Source organism: Protopterus annectens, chromosome 10.part0 (assembly GCF_019279795.1).
Source record: "Protopterus annectens isolate FY-2018-M chromosome 10.part0, PAN1.0, whole genome shotgun sequence".
NCBI classification, from domain to species: domain Eukaryota; kingdom Metazoa; phylum Chordata; order Ceratodontiformes; family Protopteridae; genus Protopterus; species Protopterus annectens.
The window spans coordinates 1,105,626,677-1,105,641,818 of record NC_056744.1 but is presented as its reverse complement, the minus strand read 5'-3'; the positions used below and the strand labels follow the sequence as shown (position 1 = coordinate 1,105,641,818).

Here is a 15,142-nt window from a genome sequence, read left to right as displayed (position 1 = left end):
TACTCGCAACATTTTAACCACCGCGATAAAATGACAACGTTCTTAAAATAAAAATGATACCGTGAAGTACGGTAAATAATATCGGAACGCATACTTTTACTAAAAAGGTAATAGACGGTGAAAGTGCTGCGAGCAGTTTATTAATCTAACCAACCCGCCTAACTGAAAATATAAGTTGAAAAAATAATAATTGCTATAATATAAAACTGAAATATAATAAAACAGGACAGAGATGTACTCAAAAATAATTTCATTAAACATTTTACTTCTGAAAACGGGAAAAACAGTTTGCATTAGTTGACGTTATGGTGTGATCTATAAAATACATTTCACAAAGAGATTTCCCAGTGCGAATACATGAAAAAGTGGAAGCCCTAGGCAGGGTTCAGCAACTTAAAGCTGTATTACTTTGACTATGTATAATCTGGTAAAAAAAAAGTGGGACAGCTGGTGATATCAAAAATCCTACTTGAAAGCAGAATGCTAAAAGAAGCACTGACATTAAAGTTAAACCATATACGAGAGAAGATGTGCACCCTTCAGTTCCACACAGACACACACACGCACACACACACACGAGAGAAGCTGTACAGCCCTCCTTCAATTCCATGTGTGTGTGTGTGTGTGTGTGTGTGTGTGTAAAATTAGATAACTAAATAAATAAAATATACATGCACGCATACACACTTGGCAGCTTTTTCAGAATGGTGATTGTGGTTCAAACGGTTTAGCAAAATATAGTTTCTTTTGTATTCTACATTTTATAAATCGTGTCACGAAGTCTTGATCAATTTCACAAAGAACACCACTATAACAGGCTGACCACAGGCATAGAAGGGTTATAATTATAGAGATTTCCTTAGCGTAGTCGCTTTCACTAGTGGAGCACGTCCGCCCTCTAGCCTTTATATACTGCATCTGAATTCGGCAGGCTACACCAACAGATTGCCACCTGAGGCTCTAGTAGGTGACTTCAGAGAAGTGGGCTCCCAGGAAAACTCTCTCAGAAAAAAGCGTAGACTTGTACAGTTGTGTTGTGAAGAAGATATACATATTGTGGACTCATTGTTTGAGAAAGAGAATGGGTAAAACATTGTCTGGATTATCAGATGCAAGGAAAGCTCGTGCGACCACTGCATTTCTCATTGAATAGCACTGGAGCGTTTTGTACGCTGCATTTTGCGGACTGGGAAGCATTTAGTAGACTCGAATTAAGTGGATGTGGAGGTTTGGTGGCACGGCAGCACGGGACTCTTTCTGACGCACTAGCTCGCGCGGACAGACTAAGGAACCACAGGTGAGACTATGCTCCCCTGTTCTGTCGTTCCATGCACTAGGAGTAAAGCCAAGATGCTGGCTTAGAGCAGGAACTATAGAGCGTGGAAAAATACATGTTAGTTGAGTAAAATGTGAATAGCTACCACAGGTGGGGTTATTGGTGGAGTTGGGTGGGACTATATTCAACATTCTGTCAAAACCAGGGTAGGTACACCAAAACCAACGATGTGTTTCTGAACTTGTATGGTCTTCATCTGGCCTGGAGTAAAACCGAAAAATTGAACGTTATACAGGACCAAGTATATAGAAACATTGCAGTGCATCTGTGACCACAGGTGTGATGTTCTTGTGTGTGTGTGTGTGTGTGTGTGTGTGTGTGTGTGTGTGTGTGAGAGAGAGAGAGAGAGAGAGAGAGAAAGAGAGATATAGAGCGCGAATCAAGCCAGGAAAGTAAGTAGCAGAACTCTTCCTTAAATTTTAATGAAATTTTGAGAACAGGTGGCTGTTTCTTATAGGAAATGTTCAGGTTTTATGACAGCTAATAGGCAGTTGAATGCTTTAGGGATGTCATTCCAAGTATATGATGGATAGTTATCCCTTGTCTGAGCTCTTTCGAGGAGGTGTCCGGGTGTACTGACAACCTAGTTTACCTTTTTTAGTTACAATTCTTAAAATTATAGCTTTTCAGTGCTAAATTTAGAAAATAGCCTTTTCAAATGTGGAAGCTTGTTTAAAAAGATTAGCTAAAATGCTCAAAACATTGTTAAAATGCGCTGCATTCGTTTTAGAATTAGAAATTACTTTGTCAAAGGGAGTGGGACAAATGCATACAATATAAGAATCTTGACAATGAATGTGTGTATTAGCATTGCCCCCCCCCCCTTCTACTTAATGATCATCAAGCCTTCTTACTGGATTTGAGCTCTTTCATTTCATAATGCTGGGATGCTCACAGATCCACTTGGGTGAGAGCCATCCATAAGGGCTGCCGTTAAGGTAATCAATGAAGAGTTTGTGTTCTTGCCAGCATCCCTGCAATGACTGCATTTGTGTAAGTCCTAAACTCCACCTCTTAATGGGGGTATTCTGTCTGTATCTCCGTGGGGAGTCATAATGCCCATCCCCTACAAATCATGCTCCTGAGCCCTCACTAATGAGACTGCCAACAGGCAGTGGCTTGGTGAATCAAAAGTTCACTCACAGGATGCCCACTACAGTGGGAATTGTGGTTATATGTGTCCTGCTCCTCTCCACTCACACCCATCTTCCCCTGTCAGCACTGTTAAAACATCTTAACTGATTATCAAACTTTGGCTGACAGGACCTTATGGTCTTTGTGTGTATTTTGCTTAAAAATCTTGATACAGAATGCTTGACAAACCCTTGCAATGATAAACAATGAAGTTTTATGAAACAAAATGAGGAAATGCTCCAGTTAGGCAGATGAGGTTAACATGATTTAAATGTGCATATTACTTGCAATAGCATAACATGCCCAAAAATCCCCATTAATTTATAGATATTGTTTTGTGATGGGGCTGGCAGAAGAATTTGCACATGGCATAAACAGTTTTTTAGGTACTGTCTCAAGATCATGAGGGTTAACAACTTCATCGCTGTAATCTGTAAACTGTAGCTTGTTAGCTAGATTGTAGCACCATTCTTTTTTCCTTTAGTACATTTATAAGCAGTCTATTTTTTATTTGCCACAAGCTTTCAAAAGAATAACAAGACATTAAAAAAGTGAGATCCAAAGATCAGCTGGGACAAGAGCTGAAGAACTGCTGTGTAGGATAGTCCTCTTACTTCCTTTGTCATGTGCATTTACTGGATCATTGTGAGGACAACATCGCACAACATCTTTTGACATACGAGTACGCCACATCTGCCAAATGAATAACAATCTCTTTTGAAAAGTTTACCTAAAGTAAACATTACTGGATGTCAGATGTGCATCAGCTATCTGGAGATAGTGAGATTATAAATGCAACAGCAGTGGATAGGTTTGGTGATGTGAAAATATGAAGAATGAAGCTTGACTGAGGTATAGTATAAAAAGGAATTCTGTATTACAGGGTCATAATACCTTCAACTGAATTTTGTGATGTGAAAAATAACAGTTACTATTGAAGGTTATTAGAATGTGAGCAGAATCACCACACTGGCACTTAGTGTAAGATGTAAGTTTTTATTTTGATGCAGTCCACATTGCTTATATTTATAAATATTAACTTTTTAATTTTCACTTTAAATTGTTGTAATCAGTTTACTGAGAGACAGAACAAAATAATAGTGAAAGGAATTAACTCAATAATATTTTAAGACAGGAATGGAGTAGAAAATAAAGGGTACACTAAGTAATGTCAGTAGAAACTGGGAGTGGGAGAAAAGGGATGGATGGAAGAAATTAAAAAAAAGGGAAGAATAGAAGGCAAGAAAGAGTTAACTTTTGTTAAGATACACAGTGTGGAAGAACTACTGCAGTAAGGCTAGCCACCCGCTAGTGTTAACCTGGGCTCTAGATGATTGTCACTGTTATAGTGGCACACCGACTCCATGTGCAAATATGGAAAAAGGGGTTGTGGATGTATGGATGTATGAACTAACTAGCCTGGGGTACTGCCTTGTAGGTAATGTACTGTTACAGCAAGTGGCATAGCAGGCTTCATTCAGTTTGAACACGATGCATCATGATACAGCAGAAAATATAAGATCTGTACAGTTTCCTTGTGACACATTGAAGCCTTTTGTGTAATTTTACCTTCTTCTAAGTAGACATAAGAAAAACAGGTAATACTATCCATGGTCATGATCTCATGTTTCTGTGTACAGAAATTAATTGCTGAATTGTAAAACAGAAACAAAAATATGTGCCATTGGTAATACCTTACCTTGCATTTGCCATATAAAACATTGTTCATTTGATGTGTTGTGCATACTGAAAATCTATGTCTGTACGTATGTATGTGTTTTGGAATTCAAGTCAATGAAAAGGCAAATACTGATTGTTCGGTTGAAACTTGTTGAGATTAAATCAATGAGATGAACTCATCCATTTAGAACTTACCATTCAGTAAGTTAGATAGTGATACATTGATTTTTAACAAGATATCGGGCATTTTTGAAAGTAATTCATCAGTCTGTGAACGTGTATAAAGGTTCGAGTATATAAATATTTTGTACCTTCATTGGTGAATAAAGTGTTTCATTTTTTGCATTAAAAATGTCTATAATATGAACAAGATGATAGAATGGCAGAGAGAAAGAAGAGCACAAACATCATTGTGCGTGTGTGTGTGTGTGTGTGTTTGTGTGTGTGTGTGTGTGTGTGTGTGTGTGTGTGCACCCGCGTGCGCATGCGTGTGCATATATATTGATGAATGACATTTACATTAGAAATGCATCTTGCAGTAATTAATTTTCCTTGGAATATGGTGGGTATTGTTGTAAATACAAATATTTAATAAGTTCTTAAAATTTTAGAACTGATGATGTAAGCATAATTGTCAAAATGTTGATGGTATAATCAACACAATTATGAATTATTTTTATCACCATTCTACTTAGGTCATAATCAGTTTGTCAATTCTTTAGCTCAGATATGACTTTTAGCATGCTGCAGCATGGCTGTGAAGCAGTTAGCATTGAGGCTTCATAACATTTCCTTTAGTAGTTTGATTTTTGGCTAAGGTACCTTTTGTATGGAGTTTTATATTTTCTCTCTATTTTTGTATGTTTTGAAACTGTTTTGTTTGTATATTCAAGGTTGACTGGTGATGCTACTACATCCTTGTTTGTGTGTATTTGTCATTGTGGGTGTATGCATGTGAACATTCTGTGATAGTCTGATATCCCACCTTGGGGTGCTTTCTGGCTCGTGCCTTTTGCTACATAAATAAGCTTTGGCTGCTACTGTCACAAAATGGTAAAACACAGGCATAGAAAATGTATGCCCAGAGTACAATTAAGCAAGGTATGATAAGTATCCTCCCATCTTGTCTCTGTTCTGAGAAAAGCTCACGGATTCTTTAAACCCTCTTGAAGCTATTTTGGATTATTGTTTATCTGATCTGTGCTGCCAAACAAAGTTGTCGTGTGTGAACCTAATCAGATAAGCCCTGTGCAAAACCGTCACTGAAAAGAAAATAAAGAAGTAGACAACATAGCCGTTAGTGTCACAGAGGGACACTACCCTTTCCACCACTACAATGTCACAGTCTAAGGGAGGAGTTAGTTATCATCTAGATTTAGTTGGTCATACCTCTACATGCGGTAATGGTTCTCAAACCAGAATCCTTATGTAAGGGTATTTCAGCTTTTACTCTTGATTTAACTCTTAGGAATGGATCTATCTGCTTGTGATGATGCTTACTGTCCTCCATCTTAGTGCTAAATTGTTGAAGTTTGTGCTGGTAATCAAGAGGGTTGCCTGAATATGACTGAGAGCTGTGGAAAGACAGATGCAGTCTGCTGTTTGTATGAAGGCATCTGCGAGCTATTCAGAGTATTTGATCCTCTTAGACATAATGGGCATTGTGTTCAGTTGGTTTCCATATAGTGAGTCTACAGTTCTACTGTGAGACTTCCACTCTCATATAAGAATAATGGAGATACCCATTGCGAGGGATAGTTTTCCAGATCCAAATAGAAGTGGTGAATTCTTTTTGTCTTCTGTGTTAGTCATGGATTATAACAAAGAAGATTTTAAGACAACAATGGTGTACTTGGTACCAGAACACCTTGGGCCAGAGGTCATGTCTTCAGTGTGTGAAGACAGATGTTGAGCTAACAGCTGATCACCATTTTGTGGTAATGAGTTGGATCAGATAGCTAGTGTGGTTGGACAAATCTGGAAAAATTCAAATAGTCACTATATCATACAAATGCTTAGTAGTGCTTCTTGTAAAATGAGTTCAAATTCCATCTGCAGAAGAGCTTCACTCATACTCATAAGTTTATTTTCCTCATTTGTTAGTGGATATAAGTGAACTGACTATTATGGACTATTTTCTCATGACTCAGGCCACATGGCCAATGCTAATTGCAAATTTGGCAATATATATGGATACCTTTACCATAGCCATTCAAGCAGTATACTTTTGAAAGGTAAAAGGAAACTAGAGTATCCTAAAAAAACCCAGGCAGGCACAGAAAAAATATGCAAACTGTGCAAAGATAGTGACCAGATATCAGGACTGAACCCTTTACTCTGGAAAAAAGAGGCAGATATCTTAATCATTGAGCCACTGAGCTCTGGGTAGCACAGAAATGTTGGAAGGAAATAAGGAGATTGACCAGTGGATGGGTGCAGTTGTGGCAATACTACAGACGTGCTGGACAATGGTAATGAACTGAAATGTGAAGGTATGCTCTTTTCCTAGTAGAACTTGGCATTATTAAAACAATGAGACTCTACTGATCTCATTAAATAAGATTTGCCGATTCATTATCCAGGCAAATCCCAGACTGCACCATTTCCCATTAGTAAAAATCTCATGACCTCCTTCCTGTTGCTGGAAGTCAAACTCTTCTTTTTCCCTTGATGATTTATAAGCATTTTTTTCACTTCTTGTCTCCCTCAATCCAATAAATTATTCTGGGCTTCTTTGCCAGGAGCATTTTTTTTCCTTGTTCAGAACCGAAGTTAAAGGGGAATAAGGAGGCTGATGAGTGGATGAGTGCAGTTGCTGCTGTACTGTAGGCATTGTAAAGGATAGCTTTGTTGATTCTTTGCCCAAACAGATTCCAGGGCACAACCATAGTTTACCTCAATGTTGCTAACTGTCTTTCTCACAAATTCCAGGCACAACCATAGTTTAACTCAGTGTTGCTAACTGTCTTTCTCTTTCTGAGTCACCTCATTTGTCATTGTGGTTTGTTAAGGATTTACATTTCAGTTCTTGCTTCCCTATAGTCAATAATTTATTCAGTTCTATGCAATAACCCCTATAGTCCTATCTGAATGAAGAAATGACCCTTATTAGACCTCATTTTTTTCTCAAACACTAAAAGAACATTCTCCAAAATTGTTCCTGTAACATACAATTCTTTACTCATTGAAATAAAAATAGGTTCATAGGTTCATAGGTAGGTACTAGGCTATCTGCCCGAAGGCATTTATAAGCCTAGCCAGAATGTGTTAGCTTTCGCCGCCCCCTTAGATTAGCTCTCTGTGTCTCTGTCCAACAGAGCCACTGAAGTGATCCCTGGAGTAAACTTTTTGTTTCCCATCCACTCGTCAAGGCTTCTCTTGAAGAATGTTAGTGATGAGCTCAGCCTAATGTAGATTGGAATCTGGTTCCAAAGCATGAGAAGTCTCTGGGACAGGAATCTATCCCTCCAGCATGTCCTATTTATTGTTGTGGTGAGGTTTAGATCCCTAGAGCGTGTGGCTCAAGGGGATATGGTTTTCTTTAGGTGGAGCATGTCCATCATTTCTGGGTTGGACATGGCCTTGTATGTCAGGTAGAGATCACCTCTGAGTAGGTGGTATGCAACCGAGTACAGCTGGAGTTTTTTCAGCCAAGCTGCATAGGGCATCTGTTTGAGGCCAGTGATCCTCTTGGTAAGGTACTTCTGTAGTCTTTCCAGCTGTTGCAGGTGTCTTGTAAGGTACATCCCAAATGGGGCATTGTACTCTATGATGGGTCTGATGAGTGATGAGTATTGTACTACAATCTCATCTAATCCACAATTATTACTTCAGATATGCACTTGACAATGGCTAAGCAGGGCTTGCTATGGTGGATTAGTTTTTAATAATATTCATTGCAATTATTTTGAATTTTGTCCTATGAAGATGCCTTAAATAATGATGATGTTTATTTTAAATGGCAATATTACTCCTCTGGGTAATCTGGATTCCTTAGAAGCAGAAAACAGTATCCAAAAAGTACACAAAGGAACCTCAGAGACAAGGAAAATGAAAGCAAAAAACTTTAATCTTCCACACTCAACAGATATAAGCTCTTTCAAACCAAGTTCTTCATTAGACATAATTCTTACATCATAAACACATATTTTAAAAACAGAACTATTTAGCATTCTAACCAATCCATTTAAACCCATTATTGCTTATGCAAATCTTTAGATTTTAAAACCGGCTTTAAAGAGACCCTGTCATTTAGACCGGGTCTCCTATTTGCACATAACTTAAAAATCCAGTGTAATTCTCTTTCCTCTGTATAATTTCTTTAATCTCCTTCTTGGGACCGTATACAAACCATCTCTATAGCCTTAAACAAAAAACTGTGTTTCAGACCTGTTTCTTGAACATGTTTTGCTAAAGCATTTGTATAATCACATTTTTAATTGGCTGCATATGTTTACGTATTCTCTCATGTAGCATTCTGTTGAGTTTTCCTATATAAAAAATTTCACATTCAGTAGATGTAGCTAAGTAAACAATGTTACTACTTCTTCAATTTGCATGCACTTTAAAAATTTTAAATTATTTTAGATACCGGATGCTGAAATAAATTTGAAGTGTCTATTAAAGGGCAATATTTACAATTCCCACAGGGATATGTCCCTATCTCATCTTCTTTTAAGGTGGAGCCCATTTTAGAATCTCTATAACATAGTGTCTTTTAAGTGACTTCATGTTTTTATATCTAAACAAGGGTGTAGTGCTTACTATATCTTTTATCTGATCATTCTTTGTCAGAATACTCCAAATGGATTCAGTGACATTACGTATTTTCTTGAAGTCATTGGCATAGGGAAGAACAAGTGGTAGGCGCATTCTGTTTCTATTTATTTCTCCATTGTCCACTTAATTAACACCATAGGTCAAATCTGAATAGTATGGTTTAGCTACGGAAGACCTCATACCTTTCACGTACTGCTTGTTCTTCCCTATTATATAGGAAAAACCAACAGAATGCTATATGAGAGAATACGTGAACATATGTATGCAGTTAAAAAATGTGATTATAAAAATGCTTTAGCAAAACATGTTCAAGAAACAGGTCTGAAACATAGTTTTTTGTTTAAGGCTATAGAGGGGTTGTATAGGGTCCCGAGGAGGAGATTTAAGAAATTATACAGATGAAAGAGAATTACACTGGATTTTTAAGTTATGTGCAAATCGGAGACCTGGTCTAAATGACAAGGTCTCTTTAAAGCCGGTTTTAAAATCTAAAGATTTGCATAAGCAATGATGGTTTTAAATGGATTGGTTAGAATGCTAATTAGTTCTGCTTTAAAAATGTGTGTTTATGGTGTAAGAATTATGTCTGATGAAGAACATGGTTCGAAGGCGCTTGCATCTGTTGAGTGTGGAAGATTAAAGTTTTTTGCCTTCATTTGCCATGTCTCTGAGGTTCCTTTGTGTATTTTTAGATGATGTTTATTTTATTCAATTGATGACATTTTGTTAATTTTCTCTTTGAACTGACAAAACCATATGCCTTTAGATGTTATTTTTTAATGTATGTATTTAAACTTGTTTGCCTTGTATCCAGGCTATGGCTAAAAAATGTTCATTTGGGCACAACACCCACTCAGTTAACAAACAGGCAACAAATTGATTCAAAACTTTCAATTTAAGTAGCAGATTATGTTCCCATTCTTACTATGATAAACAGTTCTGAGCACTAAGAAAAAAGGATAAGATCATGCACACAAGTAAAATAAATGTGGTTGCTTTACAGTGTACCTGAACTGAGTGTTTACAGTGCATTGAAAAGTTTGGAATTCAAGAAGGATCTTGCCATAGGGATACTGCTTTTTAGGTAAACTGGAGACAGTTAATCTGGTTTAGGTGTCTTGCAAAAATACCCTTTGAGCACTTGAGAATGGAGGCATACCAGGTCCAGCTCATTTAGAAAAGGACTACGCTATAAAGATTATATCCCTTCTAAGCCGGTCTGGAAATGCCTTGGCATCCCCCAGGAGGTACTGGAAATAAGGAAATCTAGTCTTCCTTGATGCTTGTTCCTGCTTTTACCTCTGCACCCATCACCATTATAAAAGGATTGAAAATACATGGATAGTGGCCAAAATGATCAGGGCCTATTTAATCATGAAGATAGCATTTAGATTCAGGAGTAAAACAGAAGGGGATAATGTTACTAGCATTGTGATTACATAGAGCATAACTTATTCCCTATATTGTTGTGTGGTATTTTCTTTGTCGTCTTTTGCAAATGCATACTGTTTTTGAACTATTGCGGGTACCCCAGTGAGCATCAGATTGTCTTTATTCATACTGGTCATTCTCATCCTTGCTTTGTTGGTTCTTCTTCCTGAATATCTGGCAGATTTAATAATCCTGTTAGATTTGATTTCCAGTGTTTGTGAAACACTCTTCAGGATTTAACACAAAACATTTTCCTTCATCTCAGTGTTTGAAACAACCTAAACTGATTTCTTCTGTTTTAAACAAACTGATCATCAAGGTAATACGTTCAACATAAATGGTACAGGTTTTAACAGCAACCATTAAAGCAGCCTTCCTTTGCAGTCTTCAACAAAAATGCAGTCTTCTTCTGTAGGCATTTGTATAACATTTAAAAGAGCAGCCTCACATTGCACCATTTTAAATGTGTACTTTTACTTTATTCTTTACCCCTGCTTCTTGACAGATGAAATCACACCTCAGGCCCCTTGGAAGTATTACAATAGTTCTAGAACACAGTCCTCCATGCAGAAGAATTTTTCCAAAGTGCTTTTCTCTAAAGTGCTAGTCTTCCCGCTGGTGACAGTAAGCTTCCAACATTCACACTGAGATGCATGCATTCACACAGCAGCTCTGATTTTAAAGGCCTGCTCCTAGTTTAATGTATAGTCTTCATAGTCCCAATTAAAGGGAAACCTCTCCTTTTTATGGTAATACTGTTCAAATGTGTTGATGTCATTTGATTGACAGAAAACTTATTTGACAGAAAAATGTAACAGTCTATAGAAAGTGCATGATGGCATCATTTCTCATCATAGGTGTAATTATGCTGAGTTCAGCAGAGTATGTTTGGATTGCAGTAGCGTGCGTCATATTGTACACCTAGATTTTTAGATGATTATATTTTCAATCCAGCACTGATTCCGTGTGTGCAATGTGTTTTTTTTTCTGTGATTGTGCAACCATGGAGCTAGTCTATATAAATGGGGGGGGGTCCACTAGATGGGGTGTGCAAGGGGTTTACCGGCCTGCAAAAAAAAATTATGGTATATTTGTTGTGAAGAGCATGTTATATTAAATACATTTTTGGTCAAATCAGCTTTCAGTCAAAATTAATTTTTAGTCAGATGGTTTTGACCATTTTGGTTTCAATCAAATGAACATTCAATCAAATGACACAGAACTGACCAAACAGATTCAAATGGCTGAAGGCTTGCATATCTGCCCTGACTTAATAAGTTTGCATTTTATTACATTCCTTCAGTAGCTCAGATCAAGGGGAATAACAAACCAAATAAGCCAATGTATGAAGGCAAGACAGGTCATCGACATTGCCATGTTTCACCCCATCTGTGCTGTGTATAAATGTTATATGAATTCAGACTCAATAAGTACCTTCCTACCTGAGCATTTTTTGCTTATTTTGACACATCCAGTTTAGAGTTGAATGATCAGTGACAATATTTCAATAGCTGCCCAGTATAGTTTCAGAGTGTGGAAACCACCCATTTGATAGCAAACATTCATTTTTTCAAGTTAAAATGGTATGCCTAGTCTCTTAAAGGTTGAGATTTTTGCTCAGATAAATGTGGTGTTCTCCTTGTACCTCCTGGAGAAATACAGCCTATACCCTCACATTTGAGGCACCAGTCAAAGACAACACTTTATACTAAAGTAGACCACCAGGCTTAGAAAAAGCTATCTCCTCTTCACTCTGTTTAAGGAGATTGACAAGTTGGCTTTCATTTATCTAGGGTTGTAAGAAACAGTATCTTTCTTAATCTCTCTGTGAGTTGTCTACTTGAATCAGCTGATAGGCATCACATTTAGAGATCTTATTATCTTATAGAAATCATTGCAAAGTGAGATAGTTCCAGATGAAACTAGCATCAACCCAACAGAGTTATATGAGGCATTCTGAGATTCTTCAGTGACTCCCAGCTCCAACATTTTTTTGAAATTCTTTGTTGATAATCACCGTGCAGGCTTCAGGGCACCGAAAGGGCTTTGTCATGTCCATTTACCTGGTTGTGGAACTGTATCATGTTTAATTAAGTTATTTCTTCCTGAAACAATGCAGAAACATCTTTTTTAAAATAAAAATTATTTTATATCTTCTTTTTGGGTTGATTGACATGGTTTTGGCTTTCTGTTCTTGTAGATCAGGTTGTGGAATCTGTGTGCAACATGTCACTTGGGATGCTACCAAAATCTGTCTGCCTTTCCATGGTTGCAGTACACAGATATAATAAACCTGATCAAATTTCTTTCAATCTGACTGCCTGATTTTATAGCTTACTTCAACTCAAATGAGTTGAAACCAGTGGAAGACTGGAGTATTTTCCTGATGGCAAACATACTAAAGTGTCCAGACCTTTTCTATCTTTATTGACCACAATGCTCAACACTTTCATTAGGGTTTTATTGAAACACACCACCAGTCATCCATCTGGGGATGATGCACTGTTTAATTTTTTTAACAACTGACAAAGCTCCTTCATAACCATACACAACAAATCAATCCCTTAATACAATAGAATTTCCACAGAGATCTACATTTTTCTGAACCTAATTATCAATTCTGTTGTAGCAGGTTTTGAAGAAGCTTTTTCCCAAATGATACAGCCTCAAAGTAATGGATGGTGTAATCTAGACCTACTAAAATATATTTATGCCCTTGGATAGCCTTGAATAATGGACCTATCAAATGTATGGCAATCCATTCAAAGGTTCATTGAGAAGCTGTAGTAGCTTTGTACAGAGCAGCTTTCTGACACTTGGGAAAAGTTTTACAAAACATTTCTGCAGCAGGAAAAAGTCAAGGAAACTGTCTCTCATTTTTTCCCTAAATGTTCTCCTAAAGTATGCCTATGGGCTAGGTATAACTCTGTGTTTCAGAAGGCTTGAAGCATTAACAGTTGTTTAACCGGTTGTTCCCCTTTCCTTTCAGCCTAATAAATGAGACTGTTGTCAGGTTCAGAATGGGGAAGATTGACCTGCTGCTCTGTTAACACACAAATCAAATTCACTGCTTTTAACTTGTGTCTGACTTCCCTTAAGTTGGATCCTAACACCTGTTCTTCTTAAAACTCCTATGCCTAATATTTAGATCAATCAGTCACTGTCTTCAGACCAAGCTTCATTTTGATAGGGATCATTCCTTAATAGTACAGGTATGATATTTTCTGTTTTCATGTTATTCCAAATATCTTCTAAGTCTGTTTCAGAGAACAATCGATCATTCTGGCTCTCCCTGTAATTCTAGAAAAAGTTGGGTTTTCTCAGCGTTCTCCCCATCCCCCTCATGATTTTTTTAACACATTATGATTGTGTGCCACAAATCATGAAAATGGGAAAAACCTTTCCATAGAATGTTCTGATGTATAACTTAGAGTGTAACCATAAGACAGTGATTTAGAGATCATAGAGGTATCCTTTCTTCAGGTTATAGGGTGAATCCCACCATTGCCACATATGTTTCCTTCTTGGGTGATCTTTAATGTCACTGACTTATTAAGAGGATCGTACTTCCAGAATTAAGCAGTGCTTGTGCTTTCCTCATCCATCCACATTTCACATGTTTGGGTTTGAAGATGAGTACAAGTAACTCTAACTCATTCAAACCCTTTGATGAACTTTGAATGGGTTTCCCCATAGATGCATGCATAACATTTCATAGGTTCATTGTTAGTGGATATTTTGTAACTATGTGCATAAATACAACATAGTTAAAATATTTTAATTTGTTCAGTTTTCATTTATTCCATCTCCCTGATACATTTTTTCCTGGTATTGTCCTTGTGGTCCCAAAAGGCATAGTGTCTTTTTCTTTTATCCACTGGAACAGTCTTACCAGCCATTGTGTTCATTTTGATTTAATGGCTGTAATGATCTTCTTTCATTTCTGGCAACTTGGCTAGTAAACATATCATTCCACCAGATCTGCCAGTTGTTCTTCAGTGCACAGATTACTGCGGCTTACCTGTAGTCATACAGATGAGGGCAAGCTTCTCAAAAAATCGGTCCATTATAACAAATTCAATAATCTTGAAAACTGGTTTCTTCTTCATCTTCAGACACTTATTTGCCGGTAAAGTCAAGTCATACATTTGGGAGTGATCGGGTTTGCCAGATGAAGAGGCGCAGAAAAAAAATCTCTGTGCTGGCATGGCTGGGTGTCATTTGATCATATATTTATCTCTGTCTTTGGTTTCTGGTAGTCATTGTCTATGACTTCATCAAAGCCAAGCTAGGACTTAGGAGCTTCAACACTCAGAAAGAATACTATAGGTATAGCCCACTCAGCAGTTAGCCATGTAAGTCTGTTCAAATGTTAGTAGATAGGCTTTGACACTGTTTTGGGGTCCAAAGATTTGAGGGAATTTTCTGTCTGATATTGCCTGTTACCTGAGTGGGACCTGGGTGGGTCCCTCCCTGGATAGTTCTCCTCCTTGGTGTGGCCCTCCTGGGATAGTTCCCTTCCATGGACAAACTACTTTCTTGCATCTGGATAGCCATTTGATGGTCATCAGCATTAATATGCTAAGTGACTGCTAGGACTCTAAAGCAATTTCATGCCAGCTGAACAGCAGTTGTGACAACCATGTTCTGTTTAAAGGTCTGGTTGGGTTCTGCAGTGCTTTGTTGGAAAGCTTAGATTCATGCTGAACATGAACGCTTTAGAACAATAGCACTATGGATTTCTCCATGCTCCTCCTCAGATTTTTTTTTTCTGCAATTCAG

At 37.5% G+C, this 15,142-nt stretch overlaps 1 protein-coding gene across 1 annotated transcript in view; it reads left to right on the top strand.

Annotated features, from left to right (window-relative positions):
* The first annotated feature begins 940 nt into the window (after nt 1-940).
* Nucleotides 941-15,142, top strand: part of TMEM275 (transmembrane protein 275) — a 712,265-nt gene continuing 698,063 nt past the window's right edge. Inside the window, exon 1 of the mRNA XM_044085842.1 lies at nt 941-1,297. The gene's annotated coding sequence lies outside the window, so the exon portion shown is untranslated. The remainder of the gene's footprint in view (nt 1,298-15,142) is intronic.